Source organism: Gopherus flavomarginatus, chromosome 10 (assembly GCF_025201925.1).
Source record: "Gopherus flavomarginatus isolate rGopFla2 chromosome 10, rGopFla2.mat.asm, whole genome shotgun sequence".
NCBI classification, from domain to species: Eukaryota; Metazoa; Chordata; order Testudines; family Testudinidae; genus Gopherus; species Gopherus flavomarginatus.
In genome coordinates, this window is record NC_066626.1 from 81,324,149 (window position 1) to 81,335,744 (window position 11,596).

Here is an 11,596-nt window from a genome sequence, read left to right on the forward strand (position 1 = left end):
GGCTCACACTAGCCCTGAGGCCTGCAGCTGATGATACCAAACCAACTCTGAACACAAGCATCATTTCATAGTGACGCCTGGCCTCAGCTCCTTCCATATGCAGCTCATAAGATGGGTAACAGGCCCTGTGGGCTGGAGAAATATACCATTACAGGCGTGAATGAATGGCCTGCCCAGAGGAGACAATTCTTTGGCCATTTTGCATTGCAGTTGCTATTCCATTTTAAAATAAATAATGCACTGCTGGTTCTCAGAGAAACAAGATGGGCAGTGCTAATGATGACCTCTGAAATCTCTGTACTTGGCCCAGCATTTTCTTCCCAGCTTCTCCTCCTGTCAGATCCCATAGGCACATCACAATCCAGTGTTTGTGAATGCCCAATCACAGGAGCTACCCTGACAGCACAAACAGTGAGTTATAATCTCACTACAAGGACAAAATGGGAGGAGGAGATGGGCCACTAGCAAACTATTATTTGAATCACAGTAGGGATCAGGGCCACGACACATGAGATATAGGACAAACAAATCTGGATCAAAATATCACATATAAGGTGAAGGGGTTTGTGTTTCATAGTAACCAGCCCCAGAAGAGTAAAATGACTACAACTCTCAGCATACAATTCTCTTCTTTAGTCCAACTGTGGAGCATTGCATGCTGGGACCTACAATCCCCACAGCCTGCTTTGAGTATTAAAGATGACTGGCAAAGGAAATGTATCGGCTTGTGCCGTTTTTTGTGTCTTTATGAAGGACAAGGATGGCTCGAGAATGGATGGGTCCCACTGCCCTCTCTCTTAAAAAAAAAAAAAAAGTTCTGAGGATTATTTTTCATTAGAAATCCAAGTTCCGTCTGCTTTTTTCCTAGGAGATGTTCTCGGCATTGATAGAGGTGTCAATATTCTGTCTCTGACAGTGGCCAGGATCAGACACTTCAGAGGGAATGAACAGAACAGGGCAATTACTCAATGATCCATTCCCTATTGTCCAGCCCCAGGTTCTGGCAGTTGGGAGGTTTAGGGACTATCAGAGCATTGAAACCAGTTATACTTTTGGCCTTCACAACATCCCCTGGCAGTGAGTTAAACAAGTTGTGTGTTGTGTGAAGAAGTCCTTCCTCATGTTTGTTTTAAACCTGCTGCCTATTAACTTCGTTGGGTGACCCCTGGTTCTTGTGTTATGTGAAGGGGTAAATAACACTTCCCGATTCACTCTCTCCACACCAGCCATCACCTTATAGACCTCTACCACATCCCCACAATACGGTCAGGGACCCAACCCCATGCTGCAGGGATCCCTAAACCTCCAACTGCCAGGGACTGGATGACGGGATGGATCAGTTGATAATTGCCCTGTATTGCTCATCCCCTCTGAAGCATTTGGCGCTGGCCACTATCAAAGACAGGGCACTGGGCTGGAGGAACCATTGGTCAGATCCAGTGTGGATGTTCTTCTGTTCTTAGTCATCACCCTCCTAAAATGAACAGTTCCAGACTTTTAAATCTCTCCTCATATGGAAGCTGTGCCATCCCCTAATCGCTTTTATTGCCCTTGGCTTCTTTGCACCTTTTCCAATTCGAATGTATCTTTCTGAGACGGGGCAGGATTCAAGGTGTGGCCGTATCATGGATTTCTAATGTTTTTAGTCGTCTCTCTCCTCCAACGAACAGTCTTTTTACTCTCTTCTGAGGTGACCAGAATGACACGCAGCATTCAGTGAGTGGGTGTCACATAAGTGACTGCTATTCAGACTGCTTTAAACTCTCCTTCCCCTCTATTCCTGTTCAAATGGGCCTTCAGAGGAAAAATGCCCAGTCCATGGACGCACATGGGGGTGGGGAGTGGGAGAGCAGGGGGGCCTCCACAGGCCACGGGAGTTCAGTGCCCCCACCACCTCCTCCCTTCACCTCACCCCCAGCCTCCCAAAACCCCTCCCCTCACCCCCCAACCTCTTCCCTTCCCCTCACCCCCGCCCCTCACCCCCCAGCCCCACACCTCACCCCCCCAACCTCTTCCCTTCCCCTCACCCCCCAACCTCTCACCAGCCCCCCAGCCTCCCAAAACCCCTCCCCTCACCCCCCAAACCTCTTCCCTTCCCCTCACCCCCCAGCCCCACACCTCACCCCCCCAACCTCTTCCCTTCCCCTCACCCCCCAACCTCTCACCAGCCCCCCAGCCTCCCAAAACCCCTCCCCTCACCCCCCAAACCTCTTCCCTTCCCCTCACCCCCCAGCCCCACACCTCACCCCCCAACCTCTTCCCTTCCCCTCACCCCCGCCCCTCACCCCCCAGCCCCACACCTCACCCCCCAACCTCTTCCCTTCCCCTCACCCCCCAACCTCTCACCAGCCCCCCAGCCTCCCAAAACCCCTCCCTCACCCCAACCTCTTCCCTTCCCCTCACCCCCCAGCCCCACACCTCACCCCCCAACCTCTTCCCTTCCCCTCACCCCCCAGCCCCACACCTCACCCCCCAACCTCTTCCCTTCCCCTCACCCCCAGCCTCCCAAAACCCCTCCCCTCACCCCCCAACCTCTTCCCTTCCCCTCACCCCCCAGCCCCACACCTCACCCCCCAACCTCTCACCAGCCCCCTCCCCTCACCTCACCCGACCCCCCCAGCCTCGCCTCAGCCCCCCAAGCTCCCGCCCCGCCCCCGCCGTACCGTGCGCGCCGCCGGCTCCCGCGTGAGGCGCCGCCCGCCCGGAGGAGGAGACTCCCCCCGCCCCCGCGCGCGCTGCTGGAGGGGAGGGGCGGGGCGGGGCCGGGCCGGGGCGGGGCCAGGCGCGCGCACTGGCTGCCCTCGCGCCCCCACCCTCCCCCCTCCGGGCTCGGGCCTGCCCCGCTTACCCGGGCGCGGGGCCTGCGGAACTGCCTGCCACGGGGCGCTCCTGCAGCGTCCGGCACCGGCCGCAGGCAGGCCGCGGGGCTGGGGGGGCACCGTGGGTCTGACCCACCAGGGCCGTTCTTCTGGCCCTACAGGGAGCCTGGCAGGGCAGCGACGGATCCCAGGTCTCCAGCCGGAACCACGGGGCCCTGCCCCACTGCTGACCGTTCCCCCACTGGGGTGCACACGCTGCACGTGCTCAGCCTGCCCAGGCCCAAAATGGGGGACAGGAACAAAGGCTGTTCCTGCGCGAAAAGTGCAGTGCCACGTGCAGCTCCTGGGTGCAGCGGTTCCCAGCCTTCCAGGCCCGATCTATCACGCCTAAGTCTCAGCAGGGCGTGGCAGCCCACCTCCATCCTTGGCATCGCTGCCGTTCCCATCCTGCCAGCCCATGTGCCACCTATCTGTGCCCGGCGAGCCCCCAGCTGACTGGGCGTGACGCGGTTGGAGAACCGGAGCTGACTAATGCCAGTTTCGTGATTCTTTGTTTCTGACCTGAATATTTTCCAACAACAAACGGGAGGGGGGAGCCCCAAGGTTGTGTGGAATGGAGGTAACTTTGGGACTGAAAGGAGTAACAGCCCCTGTAATGACATTTGGGAAGTGTGTGCCCCACTCCCGTGGAGTGTGACAGTCTAAAGGGGACTGCACCTGCCCCAGGGGATGTTACCTCTGGATCCTGGCCCGATTCCAACTTGTGCACTTCCACTCTGCATTATTAAATCCCTCTCGCACTTTCCTCTGCACCCTCCGAGCGTTCATAATTTCCTACCCTAGACTGCTGGGTAGCATTCCTGTGTGCTGTTAAAGAACTGCTGCCATCTACCTCAGAGGGGGATAAATTTCAGTGATGTCTGGGTGATCCATATGTATTAGATATGAGGTCTTTGGGGATAAGAGGCACTCAGAACAAAAGGGGAGATGATTATTCATTACTACATCAGTACTGGGGGCAGGAATGTGTGTGGAAATTGCAGGACTAAATCATGTAACATGTACCCAATTACTTACACTCAGAGCAGAGTGGGAATCACAACTGGGCCCTGGGACTGATGCAGAGCAGGGGCGCCAGCAGCCTGGGTGCTAAACTGGTGGGTAACAAAGATTCCTTCTCAGCATGGTAGCAGGACAGGAGGTATGTTTGCAGTTCTGGTATTCTTCCTAGCACAGCCGACGTGTCCCTCAGTAATTGGGTTGTGAGCGCTGAGCTTTAAATCCTTTAAATCAGCTTCTGTACCCAACGACTGGAAGTTAGCTAATGTAACGCCAATATTTAAAAGGGGCTCTAGAGGTGATCCCAGCAATTACAGACTGGTAAGTCCAACCTCAGTACCGGGCAAATTAGTTGAAACAATAGTAAAGAATAAAATTGTCAGACACGTAAATTGTTGGGCAAAAGTCAACATGGTTTCTGTAAAGGGAAATCGTGTCTTACTATTAGAGGGCTTTGAAGAGGTCAACAAATATGTGGACAAGGGGGATCCAGTGGACTTAGTGTACTTAGATTTCCAGAAAGCTTTTGACAAGGTCCCTCACCAAAGGCTCCTTTGTAAATTAAGTTGTCATGGGATAAGAGGGAAGATCCTTTCATGGATTGAGAACTGGTTAAAAGACAGGGAACAAAGGGTAGGAATTAATGGTAAATTCTCAGAACGGAGAGGGGTAACTAGTGGTGTTCTCCAAGGATCAGTCCTAGGACAAATCCTATTCAACTTATTCATAAATGATCCGGAGAAAGGGGTAAACAGTGAAGTGGCAAAGTTTGCAGATGATACTGAACTCCTCAAGATAGTTAAGACCAAAGCAGACTGTGAAGAACTTAAAAAAGATCTCACAAAACTAAGTGATTGGGCAACAAAATGGCAAATGAAATTTAATGTGGATAAATGTAAAGTAATGCACATTGGAAGAAATAACCCCAACTATACATACAATATCATGAGGGCTAATTTAGCTATAACTAATCAGGAAAGAGATCTTGGAGTCATTGTGCATAGTTCTCTGAAGATGTCCACGCAGTGTGCAGCAGCAGTCAAAAAAGCAAACTGGACGTTAGGAATAATTAAAAAAGGGATAGAGAACAGAGAAAGATTAAAGAGGCTGGGACCTTTCAGCTTGGGAAAGAGGAGACTAAGGGGGGATATGATAGAGGTCTATAAAATCATGAGTGATGTGGAGAAAGTGAATAAAGAAAAGTTATTTACTTGTTCCCATAATACAAGAACTAGGGGTCACCAAATGAAATTAATGGGCAGCAGGTTTAAAACAAATAAAAGGAAGTTCTTCTTCACACAGCGCACAGTCAACTTGTGGAACTCCTTGCCTGAGGACGTTGTGAAGGCTGGGACTATAACAGGGTTTACAAGAGAACTGGACAAATTCATGGAGGTTAAGTCCATTAATGGCTATTAGCCAGGATGAGTAAGGAATGGTATCCCTAGCCTCTGTGTGTCAGAAGGTGGAGATGGATGGCAGGAGAGAGATCACTTGATCATTACCTGTTGGGTTCACTCCCTCTGGGGCACCTGGCATTGGCCACTGTTGGTAGGCAGGATACTGGGCTGGATGTACCTTTGGTCTGACTCATTATGGCCATTCTTATGTTCTTAGTCCCAGAGAACTCCAAGGAGCTTCGCTGCATCTGCCCCCTCGTCCCTCTCTCGTCCTGCGTGCCAAGTTCTTTATTTGCTTTTGCTTGCCGCACTGCAGTAGAAACTGCTTCTGTTCAGAGGATCCATCCAAAATGGAGAACAATGGACCTCACCCAAGGACAGGCTTTGCTAATGGGGTCAGGGCACAGAGCTAGAGTCCTGTCTATATAGCTCTAAATGGGAGAGGTTCTGCTCTTTGTCAACTCTGGAGGGGCTAGATGGGACCAAGCGGCTCCTTTTACCCTCAAAGCCTTTTTTCCCCCTTCTATTTCCTGTAAACACAGATGCACGTTTTCAAATGCTGGTCTCCATTTGGCAGGTGCCAATAGCAGAGTTTGGGGCCCAGAAATGGAGATCTGGCTAAGTCCAGGCTGACTACTTGACACATGCCCTGTTCTCTGGCTCTGAGTTATTGTCATTCACTTTCATTTGTATCCGTAGCCATTTCGTAACACACACAAAAATCACACAAATGCTGTTTCAGTGGAATAAATGAGCCCAAAGAGTGAAAGGCATTCACTGCCCAGCATTAAACAAGGTTTGGGGTTTGGAGTGCAGAGACCTCAGCCTGCTTAGTACCATGGCTAACACACCAGTAAACGTCATTTTAACCTTTCATTACAGATACGGGGAAAGAAGGAAAAAGAATTATGGCCTCTGAAATGGGTGTGACACCCTGACACCCCAATATTCACCACTGCCATGTAATTAGGATATGCCTTATACAAAGTATGCCTTACGAGGTGTCATTCTAAAAGTTTTGATCTGCTAGAGAGTAACATTTTGCTGGATTGTATGTGCTATCGTTGTATGATGTTTAGCTATGTATGTGTTACTGAAACATGTTGTGAGGTTGAAAACAGCCACAAGCAGCCTTTCGGGTACGACAGTAAAAAGGCCAAACAATGTTACTGGCTTATTGAGGAAAGGCACACAAGCATAGGGATTACAATAGAAACCTCTCAGAGATAGCACTACAAAATGGGAACTGTGTGACCCAGGTCACAGCAAAAGAGCTTTCCAGATATAAAAGGGGAAAATGACATTATGGGGGGTCCTCACTCTCCCTACAACAACACACCTGGAAACACCTGAGGAACAAGGACTGAACTGTGGGAAGTGATGGTCCCAGGCTAGAAGGATCTTTAGCCTGTATATGAAAACCTGGGAAAGCCAAGGCAACTTGTGCCTTAAGAATCTGCCAGCCTGTTTATCACTCAGGGTGAGATAATTTGCTAATTTATATCCTACCTATCTAGTGTGCTAAGCTCAGTTTGCATTTTTTGTTTATTTACTAAGGTAATCTGCTTTGCTCTGTTTCTATCACTTATAACCACTTAAAATCTACCGTTTGTAGTTAATACACTTGTGTTTTGTCTCTTAAGCCAGTGTGGAACTCATACTTGGGGCACAAAGCTGTTGCATCTCTCTCCACATTGAGAGAGGGGGCAAATTTCAATGAGCTTACACTGTGCAGTTCTCTGTGCAGCACAAGATGATACAATTTGGGGTTTACACTCCAGATGGGTTGTGCACTTGCGTGCTGGGCAGTTCCTTGGCTGAGCTCTCCCAGGCAGAGCTGATCTCAGCATCTGTGTGAAGTTAGCGGCAGCAGGTGTGTCTCTACCTGTGTGTGTGCAAGAAGGGAACTTCAAAGCCAGTCACAGCAGCACAGAGTAAGGGGAACCCAGGCGGATGGGATGGGCAGGCTCAGTGGGACCCCAGTTCCAAGCGGCACCCTGGGGGGAACCCATCACAATGGGAAGTTACATAACCTGAAGAAGAGTGCTGTGTAAGCCTCAAAGCCTGTCTTTCTCACCGACAGAAGTCGATCCAATGAAAGATATGACTCACCCAGCTTGTCTCTCAAGAATTACACAAGGCTTTCATTGTAACAACATCCCTTGTTCCCTTTAGCTGCAGAGAGGTTTTAGAGGAAACCTCCCCTTACCTGACAGTGTCTCAGATCGACATGTTCTTCTGTACCAGATCTAGCCTGGCTACAGAGCTTCCTTATACAGAGAACAAATCATACCAAACCAGCTTGATTTCCTTGTTTGACAGGGTAACTGGTTTGGAGGATGGGGCAATGAAGTGGACATAATATACCTGGAATTCAGCCAGGGTGTTGACACAGTCCCACACGACATTCTCAGAAATGCGGGCTGGCTGGAATTACCATTAAGTGGACATGTAATTGTTTAAACAACCACAAACAAAGCGTCACTATTAATGGACTGATGTCAGGTTGGAGGGAGGGCTCAAGTGGGGTTCCACAGGGATCTGTTCTGGATCCAGTGTTGTTTAACATCTTTATCAATGCCCTGAATGTAGGACTAGAGAGCAGACTGATCAGATTTGCACACGACACAAAGCTGGGGGGTTGCCAACACTTTGGAGGCCAGAGCTAGAATTCAGAGGGATCTGGATAAATTGGGGAACTGGGCTAGAGACGACAACATGAAATTCCCCAAAGCCAAACGGAAGGTGCTGCATGTTAGGAAGAAAAGCCAAATGCACAAATACAGACTGGGGGAGACCTGGCTGGGCAGCAGCGCTGCTGAGAAGGATCTGGGAGTCATGGTGGATCACAGCCGCAGCATGGGTCAGCAATGCGATGCTGTTGCAAAAAACTCCAATGCAATTTTTGGTTGTATTAAGAGAGGCAGAGCCTGCAAGTCACGGGAGGGGATAGACCTACTCCTCTGCACTGGTTAGGCCTCAGCTGGAGAACTGGGACCAGTTTTGGTCACCGATGTATTGAAAGAATGTAGAGAAACTGGAAAGGATCCAGAGGCGAGCGACAAAGATGATCCCAGGGCTGGAATGCAGCCGTACGAGCAAAGGCTGAAGGGACTGGGTATGTTCAGTTTGGAAAAGGGGTGATTGCGAGGAACATCACAGGGGTTTTCAGATACTTGAAAAGCTGCAATAATAAGATGGAGAAAAGTTGGTCTCTTTTGCCACAAGGGGCAGGACAAGAGGCGATGGGTTCAAACGACAGCAGAGCAGAGTTAGAGTCAATCTCAGGAGAAACTCCCTCCCCGTAAGAGCAGTGGGACAGTGGCACAGATGCTTTGGGAGTTGTGGAAGCCCCTTCACTGGAGGTTTTCGAGAGGAGGCTGGAGCCGTCTGGTCTGGGATAGGTTAGACCCAACAAGTCCGGCATTGGTATGGGTTAGACTAGATGACCAGTTCCCTCTAACCCTCTGGGTCTGTGGTTCTACACATCCCAGCTGTGTTCATGGTCAGCTCCTTGACTGCTCTGCTAGGTGTGGCTCAGGTCAGCTTCAATACGGTGTTTACACACAGCTCCACCCCCTGGCTGAGCAGCGTAACCCAGTTTTGCAAGAGAGGATGGTGGTAACTGTCATTTGGGTGGGATGGCGTGTGAGAGAGAAGTTACCTGAGCTGTGACTGTTGCTGGTGAAGTCTGAGCCTGTTTCCTAGAACACAAAACAGGACAAACACACACAAGAGGGAAGAGACAAGAACAGCAAAGGGAGAAGATGCAGCTTCGTTCTGTCTCTGGCATTGATGTTCACTTCCAACTTTCCTGCTGGAAAAACACAGGCGCAGCCCACAGGCTGACCAGCCACCCTGAGACCTCGCAAACTCGTACCAGCATCAGGCTGTTCAAGGCATTGCTTTCAGTGGCCTCTTTCGGGTCATAGGCTCCCGGCAGTGTTGCAAAATATACAGCTTCGGCCAGCTAAGCCAGATGCTTATTGGACAGACAGCAGAAGGAGAGGGATGGAAAAGAGAAGAAATAAGGAGGGGAAGGAAACGGACACATGGGAGGGAGGTCTCACATCCCACATGGTGTTTGGGATTCACCTGGAGCTGGGAGAGTCATCTGGGTCCTGCTCTCTGGCCTGGTCTGCTCAGGACAGCTCTCAGGACCAGGATGACGGGGCCTCAGCAGATGGTGGAGCAGGCAGCCATCATGGTGAAACTCACTCCAGCAGCCAATTTTTCTCCCCATGGTCTCTTTGTATAAGGACCCCAAAGGGGAGCGATGGCGGAATAGCCCCGCCCTGCATTATTTTGTCCACCAGTTAGGCCTGGTATCTGACACACCCCTTTTGGTTCATTCCTTTTCAGTCTCATGCTGCTCTTGTTTACCAGGCCTGATCCTAACACAGGCCTTGAATGTGAATGATATCAGACAGCCTCATTGTCTGGGCTAATTCAGTCTTTTGCACCTTTCCCAGTCCACATGTGTTGGAGTAGGACTGTTTGTGTGACACACCAGGACTTTCACCCTCTCTTTACAGCTGCGCTCACACTTCGGGTACCTTTGTAGGCCCGTTTATCACAACAGTGCTGGGTGTTGCCCCCAGAATCTGGACTCGGGCCAGCTCTCCCCCAGCCAGCTCTCCCCTCCCAAAGGCCGCGTTGCGCGGGTGCTCTCTGCTGAGCTACGACTCGCTATTGTACAGGTCGGAAGGCGAAGCGCGGACCTCTCTGTGGCTTCGCTGATTCCAGCAAAGTAGCAGGAATAGTGCAAAGGGAGTGGGGACCAGCCTTCCACAGCTGCTCGTGCTAACGCCTCTGCAAATGGCTTCCATGGCCGGAATGCCCCGCTTAGACCCATAGGCCCCAAGGCCGAAAGGAACCACTGTGATCACCTAAGCTGGTTCCTGTACAGCCCTAGGCCAGAGATCTGCCCCAACATCATTCCTAGAGCAGAGCTTTTAGAAAAACATCATGATTTAAAAATTGCCAGCCTCTGTGACAGGCAGGGGCTGTTCTCCCTTTGGGTCTCTGCTTGCCCCCTGGGATGGCACCAGAAGAACTCCAGCGCTGCACACAGCAGGAAGCTGCCCCAGCTCCCGACGCAGCTGGAGTTAACCGCTGGGGCCCTCCCGCTTGCCCTCGGCTGGGGTAAGAGATTACGGACTAGGGTTCTGTCCCAGTAGAGGGCAGAGAGGCTGGTTTTCAATGCCCCCTGCAGTGTCATGTTACAGTCCCCTCTCCTGGCAAGGGAGGGAGTGGGGAAAAGCAGAGGGATTCCAAATCCTGGGGAGAAATAGCCTCCAAGGGGCTGGTGTACATGGAGCAGAGGGGCCCTGCTCAGGGCACCTGTAGAGACTTCTGCCAGCTGACGGAGAAGTCTGAGGCTACCCTTTGTGTGTGTCCACAGAAGAAGGCCACACGACTCCTGGGTGCAGCTACCTCCAGGCATGCCAGGACCGAGAAGCGTTTTTTATTAAGCCACGGGGTTAGTATCTGCCCTGCCCCCACCCTCTAATGCAGGGGTCCCCAACACGGTGCCCGCGGGTGCCATGGCGCCCGCCGGGGTGTCTAAGTGCGCCCGCGTACCGGCTGGCGGACAAGCATCCGCCGAAATGCTGACAAGCTACGTCACTGATTTTTGGCAGTATTTCAGCGGCGATGCCTCTGGAGGACGCTGCTTGTCGGCAGCGACGCCTATTGACATTGCCACTTGTCGGCGGAATTTCGGCAGATGCTCGTCCGCTGCCATGGTCCTCCATGGGTCGTCGTCTGGCACCCGCCAGACAAAAAAGGTTGGGGACCACTGCCCTAATGAGTCACAGCCGCCTGCAGCAATGGCCAGGAGCAAGTACAAATGGGGACTATGCCCTGCCCAGCATGGTGAAAGCCGGGGTACCAGACACTTCCCGGCATGGCTGTGATGGCACCAACAGCACTGCAGCTACTTAGCATCAGTGCACAAACTGGCTGAGGTTTGCCGGCCCACCAGGAACCTTAGAGGCCAGCGGAGACCTGCCAGGCCTGCTCTGCGGGAGCACGTCTCTCTCTGGACAGCCTCAGACAGTGCGACCCAAAGGGAGAAGCGCACAGAGACTGAAGCAGCCCAGCTGGCCGCTGGCTCCGCTTTCAGCCCCTAGTGAATCTGGCCTCGGTCCAGAGCAGACCTTTGCCCTGGCTCCAGCACCACAGGGCACGTTCTCTCCTAGAGGCAGCCAGCAGGAGCCGGGCTCTCTCCTCTCTTCTACTAACACAAACATGCAGCAGTGGAGATGGCTGGAAAGGAAACCAGAAGTCCAGAGGTGGTTGTATCTTTTTATACAG

At 51.8% G+C, this 11,596-nt stretch overlaps 1 protein-coding gene across 2 annotated transcripts in view; it reads right to left on the reverse strand.

The window, feature by feature from the left end:
- Nucleotides 1-2,716, reverse strand: part of NHEJ1 (non-homologous end joining factor 1) — a 149,359-nt gene extending 146,643 nt beyond the window's left edge. The window contains exon 1 of one of the 2 annotated variants that reach the window (XM_050917163.1): nt 2,664-2,716. The gene's annotated coding sequence lies outside the window, so the exon portion shown is untranslated. Of the gene's footprint in view, nt 1-1,566; nt 1,876-2,663 lie in introns of those variants that run through there. The other variant, XM_050917162.1, reaches the window with a different exon arrangement.
- Between the last annotated feature and the right edge of the window lie 8,880 nt (nt 2,717-11,596).